This window comes from Tinamus guttatus, unplaced genomic scaffold, assembly GCF_059628265.1.
Source record: "Tinamus guttatus ecotype Peru unplaced genomic scaffold, ASM5962826v1 Tinamus_guttatus_pri_ptg000208l, whole genome shotgun sequence".
NCBI lineage: Eukaryota > Metazoa > Chordata > Aves > Tinamiformes > Tinamidae > Tinamus > Tinamus guttatus.
Window position 1 is genome coordinate 6187199 of NW_028288742.1, and position 19505 is coordinate 6206703.

Sequence of the window (19505 nt, forward strand, 5' to 3'; positions counted from 1 at the left end):
GTTGTTGTCTGTTGTCTTCTACTGTGAGGAAGATGAAGAAATCAGTTTCGGGAGGGAACTGGCAAGGTTTTTGAGCTTTTTGTGTTTATCATCTGTCATGATATTGGCATTACAATTACTATGGCATCGAAATATGTGATTTGTGATTACAAGCTTGATTAAGTGCCTGTTATCCAGTGTTTCTGGACTCTGCCTTGTTATATCATCAGTGGGGAAATTAATTGCAGTGCTTATGCCTGGCATGATTTGAACGTGATGTGAGTGTAGCCTTCTGCTATGAGATGGACAAATGAGGTCTCAATGGTGAGAAGCTGCAAACTGCTAACAAAAGCAGCAGAACTAATACACCTTCACAGCGTGGCTTTAGTGAGGAGGAGCAAGCATTTTGCTTGAACCAATGTTGCTGGGACTGGAACGGATTTACAGATGGGGGCTGTAGTTTGGAGTCTAACCAAAACAGGGCTGGTGATGTCTCAGTTGGGTGAGACAAACTGCCCTCTGGAAGGGTCTCTGTCTCTTGCCCAACTCCAAAGGGAACCTAAAGGGACAATTCCGACTTGGAAGAGCTGAACCGTTTAAATCCAGTCTTTAGTCTCTTGCAACACCTCTCAGCTTTTCTCTGTAGGGGAAGCAAGGGTACAGCATAACAGTAAGCCCTCCAAGGATAGATAAATTCCAATTTTAAGAGAGGTTTAAGTTTGTGTCCAGATTTAAAATTAGCGAGTAGGACAGAGTGACCTGTCCCCCTGCCCTGGCTCCAGTTGCTGATCTCTGTTGGCTTGTGTGAGCCATGTGGCAAAGGGTATTTCAGAATCATTCATGTCACCCCTGCCAGGCACAGCTTATGAGTCTTCATGCTTCAGAGCTGAGACTGAGCGTATCTGTAGCGATCAGAGGGTCTGCATCTTCTGCTGTCATAATATTTTCTGGCTGTATAATCTCTGCAGAATAGACCGGTGTCTTCCCTGTTTTTCAACACCATTCAGACATACGGAGTATAGGTTAGCTGCATGAATATCAGTGTAGCTTAAGGCTAGCTCTGTCTTCAGGCATGCAAGTGGATAGAACTCCCATACATTGAGGAGACTGTTTTGATTCTTTCATAGAAAATCCTCTTCCTTATTCTCCATTAACTATTTGATCACATTATGGAAAACACAGTTGAAATAATAGATATTATCATGCACTACAAAAAACTTGAAGCTCCATGACTATTGAAATGACACTGTATGAAGTGCTTTGAGGACCATGCACTTTCATCTCGCCTTAACTTTTGATGTTTGTATTTGAGCTTATGCTCCTGGCAACCTGTATAGCCAATGGAGAGAAGGGCACTTCCAGGACTAGGTTCTTCTGAGCTGTTTTCAACATCTACCTTAAAGTGAGATTACCCATGCCCCAGAATGCCTGTTTCTCTTTGCTAACTGTTAAAAAGTCTAGACGTCTAGCTCTGATGTAAATGTCAACATCTGGACAGGTTTATCCCACTAGAAAAAAACGTCCCCTGGTAAAACCCAGAGGAATTATTTTGTTCTCTTGAAGAGACAAACAGTTAATTCAAGGATGATAGCCGAGAAAAGTGAGATTGAGGAGAAATTCAAGAAGAAAATAATAAAGTGATCAAATTCCTGCAGCTTATCTGGGATAGGAAGGAACAGAAGCCACGCAGAAGCCATGGCTCACTCCCTTGTCATGGGATGTTGTGGGAAGAATTTATAAATTTAACAGGGAGGAGACAGGAGAATCTGAATCTTTTGATATGGTCAGCATTAATAAGCTAATATACCATAGCCATGTATAAAAATTAAGCTATTACTTTAGCCTAAACTCTGTAATAGTGTTCTGGTTGAATGCAAAGGATCTGCCTGCTGTTAAGAAAAAGTTATGTATGTTTTCCTTTCTAAAAGAAAACAAAGCCTCTGTGGGCTAGATCATCCAGTGACGACTATGCTTGCTTAAACACAACAGGAGCAAAACAGCAGTATTAGGTAGTGTGTCTCTGAAGAACACAACTTCTTTTATGAGATCTCACAGAAAAAAAGGAGCTTATAGATAGCTGGCTTTCTCATGCGCTTGAGAGTACTTGATGATTTTTTTCATTTCTTTTTTTCTGTGTAACATGCTCTACCTTTGTTCTTCCATCAAAGCAACAGGCCCTAAATTTTGCCTAACTCTTTAAATTTGATCCCAGAAGATACCATAATTGCAGACTTTCCAGACTTAACCAAGACAGTACAACAGAACAGCATTTTGCATTCACTCCTGTATGAATGTATTTTTCTTCTGTTGTATTTCTCTCTAAAACTTTAAAGATGCCTCTGCTCCTAAAGTTCTAGCATTCTGTTGCTTACTTTTAAAGGAAATTACTATTATGTGTGAGTAACATTATCTGTGTGACTAGAGCATATATTTATTTTTGAGTTTTCTGTTGCAATGAGGTCAGTTAAAATTCACTTAGTGTAAGGAGTAAAATATTAGTGTTACTGATGGAAAGTTAACTGGCAAGAAATGTCCTGCATAGATGTATTCATATATGACTTGTTATAAAATACAACATAAAATTTGAGAGGAAGAATGTTGCTACAATTAAAAACAGGACTAGAAGTAAGAATATCTGGTTTCTGCTTTCTGTGTCACAGATGCTCTGTGTGGCTGTAGAGAAATCACTTCTGTCTCACTTGGGTTTCCCCATCTGGAAAATGGTCTAATGATACCTTCCAGAAAGGTGCTTGGGAAGCATGAGTCATTAATATTTGGAAATGCCGAGGGATGAAAGGTCCCGTAGATACACAGTGTAACATATTATTATGAGGATGTCCTTTGCCTATTTCCCTGCTCTGTGAGGGTGAGCTTTTTGTGTTCTTTGCTTTGGAGTCAGAAAATAGTCCCATGGGACTCCATGGTTTTTTGCCTCCATATGAAGTTGTGTCGAGTTTATAAACACAGTGATAACTTCCTGACCCCTGATGCCTACCGTGCAAGCGCGGATTTGTGTCTGGCTCCAAAGCATGGTTCTTCCCAGCACATGGCAATAATCAAAATGCCATGTTTCTGCTGAGCAGGGGTCCAGCTTTCTCTCCCTTGGAGCTACTGTGGTGCTAACAGCGAGGAAAAAGCTCTGAGAAGGAGTTTAAAGAGTGAGCAGGGCCAGGCAGGCTCATCTGCTGTAAGGGGTCATCACTGTTGCAGATATTTGGCAAACTACAATGTGATGCTCCTCTGGTGAGGATTGGCCCTGTTTTCCTGTGATGCAGGCAGTTCACTGGTCTTCTTGCGAGGCACCTCACTTCTGCAGCTTCTCTGCTGTGGGGATCTTTCAGGGCAAGGAGAAGAGCCAGAGAGTAGCTCCTGTAAAGCGATTTCTCTAGTTTAACAGAATGTATTAGCAAACTGCTATGGCCCTGGGAATGACTGAATGGGCTGAAAATAACAGCAAGGTTATAAACTTTGAACTACTGAAGTGTGTAAGAAGGTCTGAGTGCACTGGAGTTCACTGGTAGATAACAATTCCAGAAAGCGATTTTGTATACTTACAGTCAAGTTGAATTTGATCAGCCCTTTAAAAACAAAATTTGCTTCAAAATTTACCTTTTTTTTTGTTCTCCAGGGACAGCTGACAGAGTTTGCAATCTCATAAAATGAACAGGTAAGCTTTTGCTTACTGGAACAGTTCTGTCTTTTGAAAATGGATAGAAACTATGTCTTACTTAAAATAAAGTGTTTAAACGTTTGAGTTATATCTGCATTTCTGCAAATGTACTATACAACCCATTAGAGAAGATACAAATGTGATGGCCTAAAGCCAACATTTTTTAAATTAGGGACAGAAGTTTTATTCAGGGGAAATCTGCATCAGTTTGGGGTAATTTTTTAAAAAATTATTATTCAAAAATGTTATCTTCATGGGAACAAGAGGTTGCAGGAGAGGCCAGGGCCGACCACTTTGAGCAGGAAATTATTAACGATTCTTATCTTCTGGAATTTGAGTAGATTTGGTTGGTGATCTTTATAGAACAATATTTATCTTTCCCTGATGGACTTTCTCTTTGTCTCCACTAGCTCTCTGAATTATAACATGGCGTTCTGCTTGAGTGTTCTTGTAACTGTGAGCCGAGGGGCCGGGGAGTGAGGACAATAGAATTATGGTTACGGTTGGCAAATTGTGAAGACCTTTTGTTTAAAGGTTGGATGGTAATCACAGGAGATTGGGTTTTATGATTACTAATGGTCCTTCACTCCCCTTTCCCATGTAAGTCTTTGCCTGCACAAAGCTACAGAGATTGCATAACATGTGACATTCTAAGACTTTCTTTTTAATATATATTATTAATGTGAGTTAAGTTTTCGGAGTTTTTTTTTTTTCCTGTTTATAGTACTTCTGTGTTTACAGAGGAAAGCAGAAATACAGTTGTTCTTTGGTGGAGATCATCTATGTTTAAAACCTTATCACTCAAATTTCTGTCTTCTTCAATCTCCCAACTGTCCTGTACAAAATCTCTCATTTTCTTTTCTTCCTACACCACCTTATCTGTCCTTCCTCACAGTGCTATCTTGCCCCATAAATACCCCAGAATCTATATGTTTGTATGACTTCCACTATTTTTCTTACACTATCTTGAGCTATTCCTGCTGCATATGCAATAGTAAACAATGATAGCACAAACTGATGGCATTTTTTACTCTTTGTATATAAATGTGTCTAATCTCGGTTGTTGGGAGAAGTTGGTCTTCGCTTCCTTGCCTGAAAATTGGTTGTGTTGAGTGGGCTAACACTGTGAGAAGCATCCTACTTCTGAGGAAATCCGTGCTGGGTGCTGGATTCCTTACCAGATATGCCAGAGATAGACTAAAAATGTAACTTATCACTAGTGGGGCCGTGCTGTCCCTGTTACAGTGAGATCTGTGCTGCCTTATTGCTTTACTCAAAGAGTTTTGGTGGCTGCATGCAGCCCACAGACCAGACCACAAGCTGCTCTGTTCTGCTGATAGGCAGATTCGAGTCCTTTTATATGAAATCCTGGGCCATATTTGCCCCCAGGAACAAACTTCTGAAAGAGAGAGTGGGTTGGGATGATGCAGCAGTTGGCAGCATTATTTTTGTGGAAAGATAAAGCCAGAAAGATAGAGTTATCCCCTGGCCTTCTTGAGGGTGTATTCTCAACTTAACGCGAATGAGTGTATGATGCCCATTTTCTTCTTTGAGATTTAGCACCCTTGTCCCAAACTCCGAAAGCCAAAGAAAATGCTCAGGTTGGCTTCAGCCTGCTCAGGGTCTGGCCTTCTAATGGCCTCATGGGATCTGGGGAGCACAAGAAATATGAGGTGCAAGGCCAGTTGCTTTTCACTCTGGCATTCTTCCACTGCAGCTAGAATACGTTCCCTGGGAAGTCCAACCAGCGTGCCCCTCCATTAGCCACAAGTTAATTATTGCCAGTTATCTCAGAACCGGAAATCTTCACTCATTTTTCTCCTTAATCCCTGTCTTCAGCAGAAAGCTTCTGTCTTCAGAGGGCAGCTGGCAGGCCAAGACTGTCCGGCCAGGCCATTCCTTGGAATAAATACTCTAGGATCAGTCTTTTTAGTAATAATAGCAACAATAAGGATAGTAATGATAATAATAAGTTAATTATTAGCAATCTTTCTGCTGGGGTTATGACCATACTGTCAGAATGCACGGATAATAGGACTGTGCTTCCAGTTCCAGCTCTGAGTCATTACCTCAAGCGTGAGGTAACGTTCACGTGAGTTAATGACATTCCTCTTTGCACACTGGCCTCGTGGCCCTCTCTCATTCTCGTGAGTCTTTCCTACAGTGGAGCTTACAGGCAGAGGCTTCCTTGTCTTGGGTGACAGTGTTTACACAGGCTTTATTTCCTTGCTAGCATCAGCAAAATAAATAGGCATTCCTCATTCCTCTCCTTGTCCAGCCTGAAATTCACACCCTTCTGAAGTGTACGGGTGAGGGACACAGTAATCCTGCACACCTCCCGGCATGGGACCAGATGCCATCACAGTCTTTTTCTGTATTTCACCTCAGGAATTAAAAGTACTCAGAGAATTGGTAGAATTAAAAATGACACAAGTCTCTGTAGTGAGGGTGAGTGTCAGTGTGTCCAGCAGGGGGGAGTGTGCGCAGCACGAAAATGTAGTTGCTTTGCTGCTAGGTGGAAAAAAACGATCTGCCAACAAAATACCGTCCTAGAGTCTGAAAGATGGTGCAGGGGGTGGATATCTGCTCAGGGTCAGTCCCTTCTCTGCCCCAGACCTGGGTCTGACCCCGGGCAAGTTGCTTAGCATAGGCTTTGCCTTGCCTGCCTTTATTGCCCAAAAGGTTGGCTCTTTGTCTAAGTCAGTTGCACAGACTCTCTTTGTGGCCAGTGTGAGATGATCATCTTTGAGGGCATCTTTAGGATCTTTCCCCAGATATAGCTCTTTGGTTGTAAAAGCTGGTTGCAGGAGCAGGGCTGGAAGAGCACGAAGACTTAGGCAAGCCGGGATGGGCAAGGAGGTGTGAGGAGCTGGGGGCGTCCTGTGAGCACTTAAACCTTGCAGAAAGAAGGAGGGAAGGCAATGAAATGTGCTGCAGCTTCCATCCACAGAGTTAAAGAAGGCAGAAAGGTTTGCTACTAGTTGCATAGAAATGGCACTGACTGATCAGCAGTAAGGCTTGAATCCCTAAAATAATGAGTGCAAGCAACCAATACACCCACAAAAGCCATCAACTTCCATAGCCATCTCATATGGTCTCTACAACACCAGTCAAAAGATCATCCTGAGTTCATCCATGCTTGAATTAGGAAGAAACATTCAAGCTCCTTTTTAGAAAATACTGGAATAATGCTGGATTTACAGTTATCAAGAAATCCACTAGAGCTTCTTATAATTTTCCCCAGTTGTATTTTTACCATGTTTCTAATCTCTAAGATTGTCTTGCGTATTTTTTCCCCATTGTACCATTTATTTTTTTCTTTTTTTAATGAAAATGAAAGATAAATGAAAGAAAACCATTTGTTATTGCATTGCTCTCTCCAGTCTAAGATTTCTATATGCTATGACCAAATCACCCATGACCTTCTCTTTTATCCAGCAAGCAGGCTGCGTCCCGGCAGCTCTGCTCCATGGCATCTTTTCCAGCATTGCAGTCATCCTCTGGCTCTTCTCAGCACCCTGTTGACTCCTCCCCACCCAGCTCATGGCGCCAGGACTGCATGCAGTGATCCCAGCAGCAGTTGTCTTGGTGCTAAAGACTGGGATAATGCAACCTCCCTTTTCCTGTTTGATGTTTCCTGTTTATACAGCCCAGGATCTTATTACCCTTGACACCATATTTCATACTGGCAGATATATCCATGACCTCTAAGTCCTCCCCAGATTTCTGGCTTGTTGGGTAGAAATCCCTTTTGTTAGGAGGTCCCCTGCTTTTTTCCACAGCATGTCATGCATTTCTACATTAAAATGGATACTGTTTGTGTGAACCCCAGCAATCTGTATTGCTTTGTGTCAAAGACATTCTCTTCATTACTTAATTGTCTCTTCTTTGTGTTATCTTCTCACTTCAGTATGAATCATTTCATATATCTTTCTGAGATGGATCTTGGGGATTCTGTGCCAAAAGCACCACCTTCAATATGGTGACTCCTCACCTACAGTATCACATCTGGAGACACACTAGTTAACTAGTTTTAATTCATTTAATAAGATCCTTGCTTATTTTTTATCCTATCAGGGTATGAACTAAAAGGCCTTGAAGAAATCTGAGTAAGTTTTACTAACCCTATTACCTCTATCCATCAAACCTGTAATCTCGCTTAAAAAATACTATCCAGTTAGTCTGACTAGATCTGTTTTCTATACTTCTAGGCTAATCACCATGAATTATACTCCTTCCTTTAACTCGTTTTTCCTATTTCTCTTCTAACCCATTTAACTGTGGTGCCCAGAATGGGTCAGCAGACATAAACTTACCTGCCTCTTGTCCCCAGGCTCAGACATGCTTGCAATGGACAACGTGAGGACTCTAGTCCAACGTCCTGCTTGGAGCAGGACCATCGCCAGCACAGATCAGGACAGCATGACTTTGTACAGGTGAATATTGCAAACCTCAAGGATGGAGATGCTACCACCTCTCTGGGTATCCTGCTACAGGGCTGCACAACCCCATTTGTCTATGCTTTTTAATGCTGGCACCATTCCATCTCTTTCCTAGGCCTTTGAAACAAATTTTCCAAAACTTACAAGTGGCCTAGAGTGCTCTTCTGTCAGCTCTTTTGATCCTGTGCAAGTTTTGTGGTCTGTTGATTCTAAATTGCTGCCTTCAGGTTTCTTCCAGTTCTGCTAACTTTTAAAAAATCTCCATAGCTCCTACCGGGAGGGAAAATATGCATTGTCATTGCCATCTGATACAAATACATAATCTAATTTTTCTAAAGTCTAGAACAGTCATATTTGTTGGCTACATCTATGCTTTCTGTGCTATTACTGCGTAATTATTTGCCCATTATTTCCACGTAGGAATGGCGCAGAACTATTCTTAAGGTAGCCTTCATTTTGACAATACTTAAAAGAAATCTCTGTCTTACTGGCCTTAAATCCACAAATGGCTTTTTGTTCTTTTTATTCCCCTTACCAGTTTACTATATTTCCAATTTTTAAATTACCAATCAAATAAATTTATTATTGCTTCTCCCTGCCCCATCATGTCTACATACACACGATCATGTTATGAACGAGCAACATCTTTACATTTAAATTTTTGTAAGAATTTTTATTTACCCCTGCCCAAATCAGCCTTCTTTCTCAATTATGGTATTTCAGCACTAATAAAAGTATTCAGTTTCACAGCCATTCCATTTCTTCTGCTTGCATTTCTCTTCCAGCTGATTTAGCTCAAAAATGAATTGTTTTCAGCTTGGAAACTGACCCTTTTAAAGCTCCAGGTTTGTACATTAGCAGTTTGGACTTTATTCTGTTTGCCTATAACAAATCACATTGAGTCACACTCATCTGGCTCTAACCAATCAATAATTCATTTTTAGTTCTGTAGTTAGCTCTTCTTCATCTAATATGGAATATCAATAAGGAATGAGTTCCCACTAAAAAAAAAACATGTTTTGGAACATCCACTGCAATCCCGCCTACTCTGTTCTGCCTTCCTTTTGCCTCCTGATGTGGGATAACTGCTGTGGCATCACCTCCCACCGTTTCCTGGGTGCTTTTAGGAGCGGTCAATGTAAAGCATGCAAAAATTGCAATTCCCCAGGAACACAATTGGCTGTTTTGCCCTTAATGCTGCAGTGCTTTAGAGTCCGACATTTTCGGTGCCTTTGGGGCAGGAGTAGTCAGCAATAAACAGGCCTGGCTAATTTTTTCCCCTCTGTTTGCTAACAGCCTCTGCCTGTGTCAGCAGGTGACAGTGCCCAGGCTGTTGCAGTGACAGAAACCAGGCCATCTTCTGGAACATGTGGAGTCACTGTGTCTGCCAGCAGCAGCTGTGCTCTTGGGGGCACCTGGCTACTTGTTGCCCATTGGGGCACAGGGACCATCGCATGGCTGATGTCCTCGAAGAGATAGTTCTGATTTCTCCAACCTGGCCACATCCTTTGTAGGTTACCTCTCCTAGTGAGAGGAGTTCTCTGGAACTGGAGGGCCAGTCTCAATGGTGGCACCATCAGAGACCTTCATTCTTCTTAGGCAGACAAATTTGTTTAGGTGGGATGGCTGGAGAGCAGTGTCAGAGCCATTCTCATGGCCCGCCCTCTTACAGTGAGCCTCAACCTGAGAGAGCAGGCAGTCAATAGAGAGCTGCTCTCCAAAGCCCATGTGTGCTGCTTGATAAACTTGCAGCCAGCTCAGACAACCTCGGCATTGCCAAACGAGTTTTGAGTCATCTGAATATGGCAGATGAAATCAGCACTGGCCAAAGCAGCTCTTCCATTCCCACTGCCCAGTCCAGAGTAAAATGAAAGGCAAGCACTTTTGACTGAAGCTTGGCCCAGGCCCCCAGTCACCCGTCCTTAGTTCTATAAGATGCTCTCCAGGAGCATGGCCAGCATGCACATTGCCTCTTCTAGTGGCCTCTGCTGCCTCTTGTCAAAATATTCTGCGTCCAGTCTCATGAGCCCAGACCTCCTCAGTCCTGGTCAAGAACGTGGAATGCACACAGTAAAAGTGTTCATCAGTGAAAGAACTGAAATGCAGAACACGCAAGGTATCTCTCCTCTGAAAGTTACCTCTTCCCTTCAAAAATCTCATGATCACCTTCTTTTCAAAAATAAGACATGAGCTAAATCACAAAGACAAACCCTGATTCTGTAAAACTTTGCAGGTGGAGCCTTTTGCCATTGTAGAGTCCATCCAGTTGCACGCACCAAAGCTACAAAGGACAAAAGGAGACTCCCCAAGCCGTGATGCAGTGAAATGGGTGGATGTGCAAGGGGGAGAGCGAACAGAGCTGTCAGACAGGGCTCCAACCTGCAGGTTAGGGCTAGCTAGCAGACGTGGTATTGCATGAAACCCACTTATTCTTTTACTGAGTTTGGTGCCTGACTTTGTTTGCTTAATTGTTTGTTTTCCCAGATAGCACTAGGTTGTGAAATGATTTTTCGCTGAAAATGTGATCCAGCTCATGTTATTCCACCTAACAGGGCTGACGTGAGGCAAAGCAAAAGTCATTCTGCTGACAGCCCTGGTCCCCACCAGTGGCACAGTGTGCAGGACGTTGTTTTGAAGAATGGGCTCCTTGTGCTGCTGTCAGTTTGTTACTGGGGGGCCCAGCACAGCACTGCGCTTGCAACTGCTTGCAAAAACATAAAACCCTGCCCAATAAAAAGAATAGTGACACACAGCTCCAGTTGTGGTATAAAAGTATTATGAATGGGCAGGAGGTACTTTTGCTATGCAGACTTCCAGGTTATGAACATTAACAGATCCAGTGGCTTAAGGGCACCTAGCCCTGGATAGGGAGGGTGTTTGGAGGCCTTTGAAACTTGTTGGGGATAAATGAAAAAGGAGGATGGAAAGAAATGGTGTTCTGTCATTTCCAAAGGGTGAGGGAAGCTTTATTCCAACTCAGCCTGCTTCTCTTCTCTTGTATTTGCAAACTGTCTGGCTCAGGAAATGGGCTATCTAGATATAAATGCATTGCTTTAGGATATATTTTATGGCTCATTTTCAGAGAAAACAAATTGCTAGGAACTTCCTTGCAAGTGTTTTGAGGCAAGGACTATGTCTTCTTCACTGCTAGGAAAGCAGCCTTCTCCTTCTGGGAGCTGCTACCTCACACAGCAGTGACAAGGCATCCCTGCCCGTGCCGGTACGGGTCGCTGCCCTGATCGCCATGTGTGACATGAGACACATTGATAAGATGTTCGTGGATAAGGTACTCGTCCATCCACAAAGCAATGCTCATGAAGTGTCCAGGAAGGAGATGGGATAAAGTTCACTGTATTCTTGCTTCCAGGCCAGAAATAATAGGGTGGATTCACTGAATATTTGCAAGCTCACATCCCTTCATCTGTCCATCATGCTTTGGAAAAGTTAATACGATCCTTTGGGGAGAGAAAAAAATATATATGGGAATACAGACAATATTGTAAGAACTGAATGGCCTTCTAAAGCAACTTTCCTCTGTCAAAATACAGATTTGAGAAGTTAAGCTCTATGACCTCTAGCTTAGTTCCAGAATGAACACTTGTTTTTAGATGAGCGGAAAATAAACTGGAAGTGATGAAACTGATCATATGTTTGAACTTTAATTTTGTTGAGGGATGACAGTTATGTGAGTAGCTGTCTGTATGGTTTTTGGTTTAAATCATCTGGGCTTTTAACATTGACCTTTCTGTGATTTAGTGACATCATGAAACCTAGTACCCAGTAGAGATTTTGCCAATCTTCTTCAAAGTGGTTTTATATCTATTATATTTGTAAGAGAGAGGGTATTTCTGGCATCTTAGGCAGCTTAAGTCCTGGCTGGTTTTTGTCCTAGTGATGTGAGGTTTTCCCAGAACTGACACTGGTGACGGGTTGTCTCAACTTGAAGCTGTTTGGACCAAAGTTCTTTACTCCAAGGTTAGCTCTAAGAACTTGGTTTCTAAATGCTGAAAGGAAAATGGAATTTGGGGAATTATGGTAAGCAGGGGTGAGGGTGATAAGCTTGGCTATTGCTGGGGAAGGCTCTCCCTCAAATTGTGTTCTCAAGAAAAGCTGTATGGGCCGTGTTTCAGTTCCAGAACTGGGAAGTACCCTCCTGGGAAACTGAAAGAGCTGGAGAATTTAGGAACCTTCCCTTGCCTTTGTTCCAATATTTTATTAGCTGGAATGTTACCCTGCCTTTCTTGGGTGTGAAGGGGTGGCTCTGGGCAGAAAGCCACCAGGGTGTGTGGGCATCTATAAAGTCCAGACACAGAAGGAACTTAAGAAAAGTCACCTCTTTTGAGCTACCTGATTTGCTCTCATGAAGTTGTCCACTGAACTGTATTCAATGTACTGCTACCTAAGGTTCCAATGAAACTGAAACTTTTTCTTGTATAAACTGTGAATCAAAAGATTTATCGAGTTGCTGGTTATCCAAAACAATTTGTTAAAGCCTGCTATTTAAAGAAAAAAAAATGGAAGGAAGGAAGCAAGGAAGGACGGAAAGAAGGAAAGGAAAGGAAAAGAAAGGAAAGGAAAGGAAAGGAAAGGAAAGGAAAGGAAAGGAAAGGAAAGGAAAGGAAAGGAAAGGAAAGGAAAGGAAAGGAAAGGAAAGGAAAGGAAAGGAAAGGAAAGGAAAGGAAAGGAAGAAAAGAAAGGAAGGAAGGAAGGAAGGAAGGAAGGAAGGAAGGAAGGAAGGAAGGAAGGAAGGAAGGAAGGAAGGAAGGAAGGAAGGAAGGAAGGAAGGAAGGAAGGAAGGAAGGAAGGAAGGAAGGAAGGAAGGAAGGAAGGAAGGAAGGAAGGAAGGAAGGAAGGAAGAAAGAAAGAAAGAAAGAAAGAAAGAAAGAAAGAAAGAAAGAAAGAAAGAAAGAAAGAAAGAAAGAAAGAAAGAAAGAAAGAAAGAAAGAAAGAAAGAAAGAAAGAGGAAGAAAGAGAAAAAAAATGTTTCTGGAGTGGTGAGCCAGACCTTACTATACCTCTGAGATGGAATTTTACAATTGTATATATGGTTTGTGGTTTACACATCAGATAGATAGGAATCTAGTTTCAGTACAAAAATATGTAACATACATCTCGTTATAGATTTGGTTGCAACATTCTTTAATTGGGGTTAATAACCTGCACAGTAGAGTGGGCAGGATTTCCTGGACGGATTGGGCTCCAGCTCATTCGTGAAGATGACTCTGGGACGATCATGGGTTGCTTGTGGGAAAGCGGGTGGGAGGAGGAAATGGTGGGAGGATGTCTACAGTCATCTGTGGAGAAATAGTATTAGGGATGGGGAAGTTCCCTACCTCAGACCCTAATTGCTGGGGAAGAGGCATGGGGTTATTTTGGTTCATTCGCATTTCGCCCCCCTGTGGTACCTTGGGATGGGGAACCACAACTGGTTGGCCAGTAGCTGCTCCCCAACTTTTCACTCTGAGGAAGTTTTAATCTACTCCTTTCACTTGAGGGGGGCATTGGGGTCTTTCCAAGAAGGCTGAGAAGAGGTCAAATCAGGTTTGGTTGGCACCAAGCCTGTGCAATAGCAATAATCTCATGCTTCCTGGTCAGAGGGAGAAAAGGTTGCTCCTACCTTTGAAGGGGAAGGAGGATTTGGGATTTCTGCTGCACTTCTTCCTTCTTTGGCACCCTAGTGAACAGCTAAAGTAAAGGCAGGATTTGTGACACCGTGCACCTGTGCTCGTGTCCTCATGTCTCCCAGATTCAGTCTGACTGACTGTCACATCTCTGGGTAGCAGACAGCTTCTCAGCTTGATCAGACAGTTGGAGTTTGCTGCCTTGCACTTTGGTGTGGAGCACTGACAATATTTCATGGTTACAAGCGATATTTGTGCAGACAACAGCCTGCTATTGTCAGGCCTGGGAGAGAGCCTTGTGCTCTTCTCTCTTGCTGTGGCACATTATGTTTGTGGTATTTGGCCTTTGCTACAGCTCAGAAGCAAGGTGTAAGATGCTGGGAATGACTTTGTGGCTCATGGCACGAAGAACAGATTTTTTTGTGGGTTCTTCTGCACTGAAGTGGCTGTGTCCTGTTTGCTGGCACTTGCAGAGAGCCACACATGTTGACTTCCAGCTTCTGTGCCCCTCTGCTGCAGTACTGACTGATTTGATGGTTCATTGATCTGATCCAAGTTTGATTGTTGTCGTGGCTTACCTATTGTTCAGGTCAGTATTATTAATGTCCACTTAACTTGGGGGAGAGGGATAGGAATTCTTGAGTTTAATATTACTTTTGTAGTTACTGAAAAATTGAAGTCTGAGACCAAGTCATGTCTTCTTCAGCAAGTAATGTGTATCCAGCACCTGGGATGAGCATCAAAGAATCAACATAAAACAAGAAAACTGCTTTTCTGAAGTAAACATTTGGTTCTTAGGCCTAGACCCATAAAGAGTCCCCTTTCCAGTGTCCCAATACTGGGAGTGTAAAACATGAACTCCTGGGTAAATGATAATAGATCACCCCAAATTAATTCTGCCCTCCAATAAAAGATTTAATACCTCAGACTGCCACATAAGACTTTTCTTCTGGGACTGTGATGTAAGTGTGAGGTGAAGTATTATCCACAGTGACTGTGTGTGCATATACCTATCAGCTCTGTTAGCCAGGGGCATACAGGTGAGAGTCAAGTTATATCCTTAAGGTGATGATCCATTGGGCAGGAAAAAATAATAAAAATGTTTTAAAGATGTTTTTGCCTCTCGATCTCTGTAGATTAAAACAATCCAGCTGGTAGCTGAGGGCCTGTCCGGTTACCTCTGCTTGTCACTGTCTCTGCTGCTATAGGATCATACAAAGATGTAGAGAGAGACAGGACTTACTTATAATGAAAGGGGAACTTCGTGATGTGATGTAGTGATTGACTATGGCAGAAGCAGCTAGTACATAAAATGAACCCAGAGAGACAAACTGAGCGATGCTGCTGCGCTGTCATGAGTTTTTTTAATTCCTTCCCAGGAGCTGAGGATTTCGGATAAACTCTCTTGTGACAGAAGCAAGTGAAGCTGCCAGTGGGTGGTGCATGGGCATTTCTAATGCCTCGACAGGCTGCGCTGCCCGTGCCCGCTGTGTGTATTCTATTTATACCACAGCAGAGGGAGTGTTGGCAAAGCATCTTCGAGGAGCAACCTTTTGTTATATCTACAGCTGCTCCCTGGTAAGTGCAAGTGAAGCCTGCACGATCCCTGCAATATAGATCGTGTGATTAACCGGTTTGCTCTCCAGCCACCCTGCTGCAACTGGCTCTGCCATCGCCTCGTTACTGCACCTTGTGTAGCTGCAATTTCTTACAGGGAAGGAACCACCTGAAATACCTGAGGACATTTTGGATCTGCTCACCTGCCCGCTTCTCTGAACAGCTTGTTACGTTATGGTTCTTTCTCCGTGCCTGAGAGGCCCAATCGCAACATTGCGCTTCCAGGCTCCGTGCTGAGGGACGATACTGGAAATCAGAGTGCGTTATGTGTTAAGAAATAGCTCTGGCACTAAAATGCTTAAAATACTCTTTGTTTCCCTGACTTCTCTCCCAATTTAGATTATCCAGATTCCCTCCAGACTTGTCCACAAGATGGAATTCTAAGAAAATGCTGTTTTTTTTCTTTTTTCTTTTTTTTTATGTCCACATTTTTCACATTTCCTGTCCAATTTCAAACCAGGTCTGAGCTGCTCCACCAACATTGCTTGGGATATTCTTTTGGGGGATCTGAGAGAGGGGAGAAAAATAAACAAAGTGAAGGGAATGTGTTTCTTGGATTTCTCCCCTTGTCATCCACAGGTTCTTTTAGGCAAGCTGGTAAGGAGTTACTGACATTCCTCTGCTTTCAGGCCAAATGGAGGGATTAGATGAAGGATTACTAACATGGGTCAAGATATTAAAAAATATGGGCCTAAATTTAGGCTCCTAAATTTGTATTTTGAACCCCCAAATAAGGGCTTGATCTTGTGCCCTTTGAAGTCAATGCCAAAGCTTCTACTGAATTCAATCTGCAAGATGAAGTCCTAAATTATGGTCAGATTCTTAAAAGTTCTCAGTGTCTCACAGCTCCAAGTAAGTCGTCACTCAGCCTGTTTGTAAATCACACCACTTACTTAAGTGCCTGAACACGGAGTCTGTGCTTTTAGGTATTCCATATTTAAAATCCTGCCTGTTGAGTCTGTCTTTTCATCTTAGGAGCCATTGACATGAGAAAGATAACCAGGCTATGAAAGAAGTGCAGCCTGCACATAGATTTACTTGCTTTTGTTAGTGAATGGTCCTTAGCACCAACACGGTGGATTCCATAGGAATGTAGGTATCTCTTATCCTCGTATTTATTACCATGTAACTTTAATGTGGAAGGTGCATGGGTGTCCTTGCTTGTGCCAGAATTCATGAAAGTACATGACCATTTGCACCTATTTCTCATGCACTACTCTCTTGGTAACAGGATGTTGGCAGGTGGGAAGATCACAGGATCCAGATGAAACATAAGATGAGATGAGGAATCCTGTAGTGGTAATTTTAGAAGTTGGGTTCTGTACATTATTTACAGTACATTGTAGCTTTAAGGGGATAAGAGTCCCCTGCTCCACTGGGGGATTTAATTTTTTTTGGGGGGGTAGGTTTCTTTGTGAGGCTTTCAACAGTACAGCACCCTTGGGGATTTCATCCATCCGGAGGAATGTTAAAATTACAGGTTATTTGCAGTAGAAGTACATTCATTCATAAAAAAAAAAAAAAAAAGGTTTACTTAGCATGGTGAGGGGGAGGCCCATTGAATCTTCCATGAAATAAAGAAAAAAAGGGAAGAGTTATCTGCTTTCTGCAGATCTGAAGCTCAGGGGCCTGGCATGAGGGAGCTGCTCACAGCGAACTCTGTGACAGAGTAGGAAATGGTTCCTGCCTCCGGGAACTTTAATTTGGCTTTACCTTCAGTTAATGAAATATCCCCTTTTTTTCCCTGGAGGCCTTAAATCTCCCTATCTCTTGGAGGATGTTTTTGGCAACTGCATTTTGAATACGGGAAACTCCAGTTATTTTGGACGGATATGTGTTTCTCCAGAAAGGCTTTTTTGCAATAATTAGTGTAAAAAAAAAAAAAGAAGAAGAAAAAAAAGAGCTTCTTTTGCAATGTTTGAACAGCACTCACCACTGCTCTGTAGAAACGTGATCCCTGAGGGGAAAAGGGCTATATTCTCCTCCAAGCTTTTAAGTAAGTGTGGCTTCTCCCCTGAGCCAGGCGGAGGCCGTGGGCCACGGTCCGCGTGGGCTGCGACTTAGTGCGCGGAGGCGCCGGATGCCGGGCCGAGTGGCTCCCTGCTCCGCCACCTTTGTGGCGATCAGCGTGACCCCGGTGGCTGCATGAGGGGGTAACAAAAAGTGTTTAAAAGACAGAGAAAGGGAAGAGTGGGGCTGATATCTACCAAAGGCAATGGATTTTTTTTGGTTTGTTTGTTTTGTTTTGTGTGTTTTCCTCAACCAGCAGGTGCCTCTATAGAGCCAATGCTTTGCCTCTATCATTAGGCGTCTGTGCCACTGCACTGAAATACCTGCTTTCTAATGATAATACGGCCCTTTCTTTAGTTGGTGTCCTTTTTTTTTTTTTTTTTTTTTTCTAGTTCCCCTTCCTCCCACCTGTGGTGAGACCCAGGAATTTGCCCAGTCTGGACTTCCAGCAACTCCATCCACCACCCAAGGTCCTTGGAGGAGGGCGGCAGGAGATAGCTTTATATACGCTTACACTCACACGTTGTTACAATATCCCATAGGGGGAAATTTTGCGGCTGACCTGAGTGCAGGAGCCTAGCTGGAGAATGCCTGCGATAACTCCAGAGAGACTGCGCTGCCTTGTTGCCCTTCAAATGCCTTCTAGGAGCTTGGGATGGGGGGCGCCTGATGAAACCTTGGCCCCTTCAGTATAACGTCCTCCTGTGCACTCGGGCACCGGACGCAAGCAGGCCCCTTGCGCCAAGCGGGCTTTATGCTGGGTGGAGAGAAACGAGAGCTAGCTGAGGGTGAGCGTGTCCCCCCCTTCCCGTGCTGGCACGTAGGTGCTAAAAAATCACCGCCGCTGCGAAGGGGAGGCCTGGCGGGTGGCTTGTGGGCTGCGATCGCCGCGTGTCCCCTCCTGCCCCCTCCCCCCGGGCCGCCCTGCCGCACTTTGGAGCGATTCCCACGGACAAGGTGAATTGTGACCTGAAGGGGCGAAGCGGGTGGAGGGAGGCGCGCGGCGCATCCGCGTGGCTCGCGTGCGTGGAGAGGCACCGCGGGGAAGGAGCCGAGGCGCGGGAGTCCCGCGCGTGGGCAGCGCGCGGTCACGAGTGGTCGAGGGGAGGCGCGGGGGGCGCGCAGCCCTCTACCCCCGTGGCCTCCCTGCGCCGGGCGCGGAAAGGGGGAGGAGAGGGGAGGAGGAGGTGGGACTCCCGCCGCCGCGAGGGTGGGACTTCGGCGGAGCGTCTCTCCGCGCGGCCGCGCCGAGCAGTTGCAGAGCGCCGGCGAGCGGGCGGTGGCGCGGGCGCTGAGCGGGCGCTGCGCGGAGCCGCCGCTGGAGAGCGCGGAGCGCGGCCGCCGCGCCGAGGAGCGCACGCCGCGCCGGCGGGGGACAGCGCCGCGGGAGCAGCCCCTCCGCGGGCACCGGGACCTGCTGTTGGCTTGCCGCCCTGCTTTATCCTCTCGTTTAATTTATTTTTTTTCCCCCACCTACACTTTGATCCGCTGGGATTTTTTTTTTCTCTTTTCCTACAGAGCCTCCCCCCGCTCCGATTCCCTCCCTCTCTAGCCAGTTTGGATTTTTTTTTTTAATTCTGATTTTTCTCTGAGCGTTGGACTGAGAGAGAAAGAGACAGAGACAGAGACAGAGAGGGCAGGAGGAAGGCGCTCCGTTCGTCCCCTCCGCTTCACCACCCCGACCTGCCGGAGAGGGGTCGGGCCGAGCGGCGGGGTCAGCCACTTCCCGCCGGGAAGGCGCCCCCGGCGCAGGGAGCCGCACGAGGAGGCCGCCGCGCAGAGAGGGGCGCAGGCCGAGGGATGCATTGAAACTTTCCGCGCAAAAGAAAGAAAAGAAAAAAAAAAAAAAAAAGTTTGCCGCGAGAGCGCGTGCGAGCGTTGCGAGCGCGGCGCGGCTGCCCGCGCGCCATCCTGCTGCCCCCGGCGCGGGGAGCGCGGCCGCGCACCGGCGCCGCTGTGGAGCGCGCACCGCCCGCCGGCGGCCCGACGGCGGCGGGGGCCGGGCGGCCGCGGAGCCTGCCCTCGGCCCGGCGGAGCGCCCGCCCTCGGCAGCAGCGGCAGCGGGAGCCGGCGGAGAGCCGGCCTCATGGAGGGGTGAAAGCGGCGAGCCCGAAGAGGAGCCCCCTTGCCCCGGACCCCCTCGGCAGCGCCCGGCCGGCGGCACCG

At 45.0% G+C, this 19505-nt stretch overlaps 1 pseudogene; it reads left to right on the plus strand.

The window, feature by feature from the left end:
• The window catches only part of LOC148594768 (uncharacterized), a 122085-nt pseudogene extending 102648 nt beyond the window's left edge, over positions 1-19437 (plus strand).
• Positions 19438-19505: the final 68 nt, after the last annotated feature.